The 7,721-nt window shown below is 36.2% G+C and overlaps 1 protein-coding gene across 2 annotated transcripts in view; it reads right to left on the reverse strand.

The window, feature by feature from the left end:
* CMYA5 (cardiomyopathy associated 5) overlaps positions 1-7,721 on the reverse strand; it is a 107,378-nt gene that overhangs the window by 75,570 nt on the left and 24,087 nt on the right. The window lies entirely within an intron of this gene.

Consider the following 7,721-nt stretch of genomic DNA (forward strand, 5'->3'; position numbering starts at 1 on the left):
ATATAATAATGGATAGAACAAAATCAGTATGCCTATCACTCAACATATTTGAAATCAAATTCATCTTCCTCACTAAATCAGTCCCCCTGTCTTTTGTTTTCTTTTTTTCTTTCAATTCCTCTTCCAGTCATCTAACTTCAGAATTTCAAAGTCATCTTTGAACACCCCATCTCCCTTGCTTCCCTACCTCCTATTTTACTTTATGATATGTCATATGTCTTCTTCTTTCTAAAATCTCATAATTTATCAATCCAATAGCATTTATTCAGTCCCTGTTCTCTTTGATCTTTCTATAGCTTTCAACACTACTTCCCCACTTCATGTATACTTTATTTTTCTTTCTTCAGCTTCCATGTCACAATTGTCTCCCAATTCTCTCCTCCCCTGTTTTTACAAAATCTACAGTCTCCTTTGTTATTTCAAAATCCACCTCTTTCCCACTAATTATGAATGTCCCTAAAAGCTCTGTCCTAGGGCCTCTTCTCTTCTGATTCTACATCTTTCATTTGATGATTGATTTCATCTGCCCTGTAAAAAAAATAAATATGAAGAATTCAAAGAAACATGGGAAGGCTTCTAGGAAAAGGCAGAGTAAATAAAACAGAGCCAAGGGAATAACAGGCACAATAAGTACCAGTATAAATTAATGTCAACATGCAAAGGAAAATAAACTCTGATCAAATACAACAATGTTAGTGCCATGGTGTTAAAAAATTCACATCCCTCCTGTCAACAATCAATGAACTTTTTCAAAGAGTGTACTTTGTTCTAGGATTTGTTCCAGCATTTGCTGGGCATTGCCTGTTGTGTCAAAACAAAATATATCAATACTTTAACAAGGAAAAAGAATAAAATTTAGCAGGAGGAAACAAACAAGAAGTGAATATACTATAGCTAGTTCTGAGTTTGTGTTAACTCTAAGAACCATTACAAAGGGTAAAAATATTCCAGTTTTCATTGCTTATTATATCTTACTTCTTCCCCCTACCCCAGTGTGTTTTGTGTTCCCATAGTACTTTATAATAAAATAGTTTTAAACATAGAATAGTGTCTTAAATGCTATTATTAGGTATCAAGAAAATCTCTGAGATGGAAGAAACTCTACAGTTTTCTCTTCTTAGGAAACCGAAGGTTCAGAATAAAGAGCTACATCCCAGTACTAGTTCTATCATTTCTCAGGCTACCCTGCTAGTACTGAACCATTCTTTCTTTTCACATTCACCTCCCACTGAAATGGCCAGTTTGTCTCAAATTTCTAATGTGCACTATTTGTGACCTTGCAGGTAAATGTTTACCTTTCCATTGACCCTAAATCTACTTTTCTCATTCACAGCCTGAAAGCCTGGACTTACTCAAGACTCTGCTTCTTCAAGGAACTACACTATATCTAGAAAAGAAACCTCATAAAGAAAAATACTTCAAAAAAATCAAGGTGCTAAATTTAAGCTCACTCTAGAAGCAATTAAATGCAAAACTTGTTTTAGTGTAGTCTCCCATAGGAGAAGGCCAAAAGAATTTCTCTACTTCCTCTTGTACTGGCTACTCAGAATCACAGAATTCCAGGGTTGGAGGGGACCTCAAAACTATAACTTATAGTTCACTAACATATTTTGTTATAACTTAATCTACTTGCCCATTGTCACCATTCTAACTTATTCCTATCACTAGGGACTATCACTGAGGACTGATTCTTACAGTCATAGTCCTGTACATTTAGGAGGAGGAATCAGGATGCTTGTTCTCTTGTTCTATTTTCAGCATAAGTTCTCGTTTGGGGTGGCTCTTCTATGTTTTGCTCACAGGTTTAGTTTCTGAGAATGACGAGGAGGAGGTACTTTTTGGTGATATAAAAGGTAATCCATAACCCAGATATCATTGAAGGATGCCCACAAATGGAAGGGAGAAAATAAAATTCATGGGTGTCTGTTGGCAAGCTTTTTCTACCATCTGTCCAAATTCTTTTTGATCTTCTCCAAGGACTAACCTGAAGTAATCAGAGCTCATTCCTCTGACCAAATGAAGATAGCTTAAGCTTTGGGACCAAAATTTACAGCTAATGGAGACTGAATTGAATTGCTAGGGCAAAAGTGTCAATTGTCAACACAAGGAATTAAAAAAATTATTTTGTTTTTTAACCATTTTTAACTATTTCTCCTGTTAAATTGACCCAGTCTACACATACTCAACTCCTTTTTGTTTCCTCTTTCTTGTTCATCCCCCACAACCAATCCATCACTAAGGTCTTGATTCCTTTTTCAGGACTTTGTGATATCCAGATAACTGAAATAATTTCATAGATCATAGGCTCATTCAATCATAGATTTAGAGTTAACAAGTTTTAGAGATCATCTTATCCAAGCTGCCATTTCTTTTTATGGGGGAAATATTGGCTCAAAGAAAGGGAAACTTGGTTCAAAGTTACCAAGGTAGCAAGTGGCAATGCTAGTCATTACTCAGTGACTACTAAACCTAGTGCCCTGATCATATAACCTGCCCATTCCCCTTGCCCTCCTCCAGTCTTTGGCTTTTCTACTCCATTCTGCATACAAATGCTAGAATAACCTTCTTTAAGAATAATTTCCTCCTCACAAACCTATAGAAATAGAATCATTTGCCTGGTTTCCCATCCCTGCTTGAAACTCTGGAAGTTTTTACCTACTTAATCCACACAACAGACTCAGCTTCATACCATACTCTGAGCTTGTTCAATATGGCTTGCTAAAAGTATATATGAATGAGAGAAGCCAGAAAAATAAAGGGACCAGGTTAGAGAAGGCTTTGATTGCCAGGTTTAAATGTTATCTTTGACTCTCCCCTTTCTCTAACTTTCTATATCAACTAGTATGTAAAGTCCCATCATTTTCAAGATCCCCCCAATTCTACTAGTGTAATAGCTTTCTAACTGGCTTATGACTATCTATTCCATTTTAAACCCTCAGTACCACTCACTTACAACTATCTCCTCACTAATCTTTTTTTTAAAGCTCTAATCTCTACGTACAACAATTCAGCCTGTTTTTGCTGCCCAAACAGTGTTTCTTATTGGCAACTCAAATCACAGGTTCCTCTACTTAAAGGCCTCCAATTGTTCCAAAACAAAATTCTAAATATTTGTCCTAGTATTCAAGGTCCTCTACAACCTCATAACTTCCCACAGTCTTCTTAATTCATACCACTTCCTTTCATATTGGCAACATTTTAGCCAAAATGGAATACTCGATGTTTGTTGTATACATATAATGCTTTTCCATTTCCATTCCTTTAGCCACACTCTGCTTTGTGCTAGAGATATCTTCACTGATCCTCTCCACTTAGCTTTATCTTTTAGAATCTTACCTATCCTTTAGGACTCAATTAAAAAGCTACCTCTTGCATTTAACTTCCAGTTAAATATCACACATCACTTTGTGCTTCTTTTTCTCTTATTATATTCTAATTATTATATCATTATATTATATTATGCACTACTGTATATGTATGTGGGGGAGAGGAGAGAAAGGTAGAAAGAGGGGGGAGATGGGAGAAGAGGAGGGGGTAGAAGAGGAGGGAGAAGGGGAAGGAAAGAGGGAAGGAAAGAAGAGGAAGGGGGAGAAGAAGGGGGAGAGGGAGAGAGAAAGCACCTTTATGGGATTGTTATCTGTTCTTATTAAACTCAGCTCATTGATCATTTACAATAGCTGTCCAAGATCAATGTACTGATGGGCTAATTCAATGATGGCCTAACCAAATAGTTGCCAAAACCACAGTTTTCATTTTTTTCCATTGTGCACTTTTTCAAGAAGACATGATTTTCACTAAGGATGTCCCAAGACTTAATACTATCAATCAATCATTCAGTCTACATTTTAAAAATGCCTCCCATATGACACATCCTATATCCCATACATAGGCTCTGGGGATTCAAAAACAAATATGAAACAGAACCTGCCCTCAAGGAGCTTATATTAATCAGCACAACATCATCCATGAACTTGAACATCTAGACAACTTTGCCATCAAGAGACATCCGTTTGAAACTGGACAGGACATCCTGGTAACATCTTTAGTGAATTTACATCTCCCTCAATGAGCCAAGATCTCCTTTGTTGTTGATTAATAGAGTCTTGAATAAAGTTGTCTTCATCTTTGAATTTGTCATGGAATCTTAAAGGATTTTAATATATACGAGGAAGTACCTCATTTCACATGAACTTTTAAGATGGCACTTACATCTATCAGGTGAAGTGATTTTGGGAGGTAATTAACAAAAAAAAATAGACAAAAATAGATTTTTTACTTTCTCTATGTCTTAATGTCTCATGTGACTCATGTGTAAAATTTTAAATACTGATCTGCTCCAGAGAATAATTTGCAAAAAAAAAAAAACCCATACCTATATGTTCTATTCTCATGTTTTCATCCAGGATATCTTCAGTGTGTATATAGATCATTCCCATACATATTTTTATAGAAATTAATATCTTGAAATATGTCACAATGGGGTAACATTGTTTGATAATCCTTTGGATAGTAATTAAGTAGAAGCCTGACAGAATGGCTCCAAGCCCTCTCTCTGACACATCTGGCTGTGTGATCCTGAGCAAACTCCTTACAATAAATAAAATCACTGATCCGATCCCTATGCCTGAATATTAATGTCATAAAACAAAGAAGGCAGACCCAAACAAATTAGTAAGGAACAATCAAAAGGAGATAGTTTTGTCCCGTATTCTTTTCTAGTTCTGCCTGCCACCTTTGCATCTTTAGAAATGCTGGCTAGCAATTGCAAATTTTAATGCCAAGGACCAGCAACAACCTCAACTCATCTTCAAATCAACCAAATAATGTCAAAGGACATGGCCTAATCAGGAAATCAAAATGCAAACAGAGAAAACTAAAAATAAAAAGAGCAATTATTTTAAAATTATTGTTTAAAATATTTGCACTCCAAATTTCAGGATCCTTCTGTGATCATTGTACCCTATTATAGCTCTGCAAAACTCTAACTTTTAAAAACAACATTTAATCAGGAACCAGCCTAATCTGATATCCCTATTTAGCTCTACAATAACAACATGCAGGTGAAATAATAATTATACAAGTACTTAGTCCCAGAGGAAAAAAAATATTATCACTTAACCCTGATTGTCTTAACTATTTTGGGTTTTTTTAATTTTTGTATTTAAAGAAAAAATGTTTATTTTTGCATTAATATTAATTAGAGATATGAGTCTTTAATTCTCCCTCTTTGCTTTATCTCTTTCTAGTTGAGATCTTATTGGGACATTATTTGTCTCATGAAAGAAATTTAGTCAATATTTTCATAATTTCTGAGAATAATTTGTGTAGCATTGCTCTTTGTGTATCTCTGTGTGACCTGTAAATCTATCTAGATCAGGAAGGATTGTTTTCCTGTGTAGCTGCATTTTTTATGGTCTCTCTAGTTTCATTTTCTGAGAGCTCAGAAAAAAAGTATTTCCCAGTGGGATCCCATAGTGATCTCGAACTCAACAAGCCCAAAACAAAATTTAAATTTCCTCTAAAACCATCCTTTCTTCCTAACATCTCTGTTTCTGTTGAGGGGGCTACCACTTTCCTAGTCATGCAGATTCACAATTTCAGAATCATCTCTTACTCCTCACTCTCCCTCACCTCTGATATCCAATCTAGTCAAGTTTACCTTCACAACTTTTTTCCCAACATTCATTTCTCTGCTCTCACACTGCCCCTACCCTAGTACAAGCCTTCATCATCTCTTGCTTAGACTATTGTAGTAGCCTCCTAGTTATCCTCCCTCAAATCCCTCCCCACTCCAATCCATAAAGCTGCTAAATAGATCTTCCTAAAGTACATGTCTGACTCTATCACTTCTTTGATTAATAAACACCAGTGGTTTCCTATTATGTCTAGGATGGAATAGAAAATTCTGTTTGACATTTAAATCCTTTTCCAATCTGATTCCATCTTACCTTTCTAGGATAATTATATGTTGTAGCCTTTCATATCCTCTAAGGACTACTGAATCTGACGTTCTTACTGTTCTTCATATATGCTACACCGTTTTCTGTCCCCATGCCTTTGTATAGTTGTCTCCCATCCCTGGAAAACATTCCCTTCTCACTTCTACTTTTCCGACTTTCTAAATCTCCTACATTGCAGAGGAAAATAACAAACCATTCCAGTGTCTTTGCCAAGAAAATCCCAAATATAGTTACAAAGAGGTGGACATAACTGAAAAAATGACCGAACAACAACAATCTCTTTCAAAGCCAACCAGTTCAAATAAAATTTCCAGCTTTAATCAACTCAGCAGCAAATGACTGTGCTTCCAAAATACATTTACATATTGTCTTCCCAAATAGAATTGAAGACAGAGTGTTTATTTTTTGCCTTTATATTCCCAGTACCAAATATATTAACTGACATATAATACCCATATAAATGATTGTTGATTGCTAAGAAAATGTAACAGGACTGCCAAAAATATTATCATTAACCTCTTTAAGAGGAAAAGAAAGGAAATTAGTAACTATAGTTATTTTATTACTGATCAATCAGCAATTACTGAGAATATACAGTTGTCAGACCTTGCAGCCACATCTGACAGGGTCATGTCTTACAGGAGAGGGAGCTGTCCAGTACGCAGACTGCAATGACTTTGTGAGACAAATTTGTTCTTTGTGTCAGAGAACTCAAGCACTTCTACAGCATGACCTGGAATGTAAAATGCCCCAGTCTCTAGAAGAATGCTTGTTGCACAAGAGGAACTTACAGACATCAAGAGAAAGACGGATTTCATTCCTGCAGCAGCACTCATCCACCACATCACCCATCACATCTCTACACTCGCTGCCTCCTCCAGAAGCAGCCTAGGCTGTCTCACATGCTCAGGACTAAAGCCACACAGCATGGGCGACAGCAGAGCTAGAGTCACTGTTGAGAGCTAACTTCTGACCCAGCTCAGTGGGCTGCCTTCCTTGCCTGCTAATAGTTTTATAAAAGTTGCCCTGTAAATGCTGGGGGGAGTGGGGGGGAATGGAGGAGTAAAACATTGTGCACAATATGGTTCTTGCTCTTAAACAGCTTAAAATTCAGTTGAGAAGGCTCCTATTTTGTTTTGATTTGAGGGAATTGGACTGAGCAGTTCAGCTGTCAGGGGGAAAGGACAGCTGATATATTAGCCTGTGTCAAGATACTTGTAAGAGTTAAATTCAAATGACAGGTGGAGATTTTGACTTTGTATCAGTCAGAAAATGAGGAGGAATTTGAAGTTTACCTCTGTAGAGGTGGTTTGATCTATATAACCCCAAAGTGCTTAACATTTTAGTGGATGCTTAAAAATGCTCTTTGTAGAATAAGCAGAGCCTTGAAGGAAGCTAGGAAATCTAAGAAGTATAAATACATTCTAAGGACAGAGAGAAGACACAAGTTCAAATCTTAACTCTGCTGCTTACTAACCAGAAAATCCCATAATCTCTCTGGGTCTCAGTTTCTCTATCTGTAAAATCAGGACGGGTTAACTATAAGATTTCTAAAATTCTTTTTAGCTCCATATATATGATCCAATCCAGCTCATTGTGTCTTGGTGAAAAGTTTTATTCATGAATTTATTCATGAATTTATTATTGCTATAACCTAAGAGTGAGAAAAACCAATTAAAAAAGAAAAACATCAGCCCACTCTAGAATGGCTGACAACCATTAAAGCTAAGAATATCCAAATTATGGGATTTCCAGCTGAGG

The sequence above is a fragment of the Sarcophilus harrisii genome, chromosome 1 (genome assembly GCF_902635505.1).
Source record: "Sarcophilus harrisii chromosome 1, mSarHar1.11, whole genome shotgun sequence".
NCBI classification, from domain to species: Eukaryota; Metazoa; Chordata; class Mammalia; order Dasyuromorphia; family Dasyuridae; genus Sarcophilus; species Sarcophilus harrisii.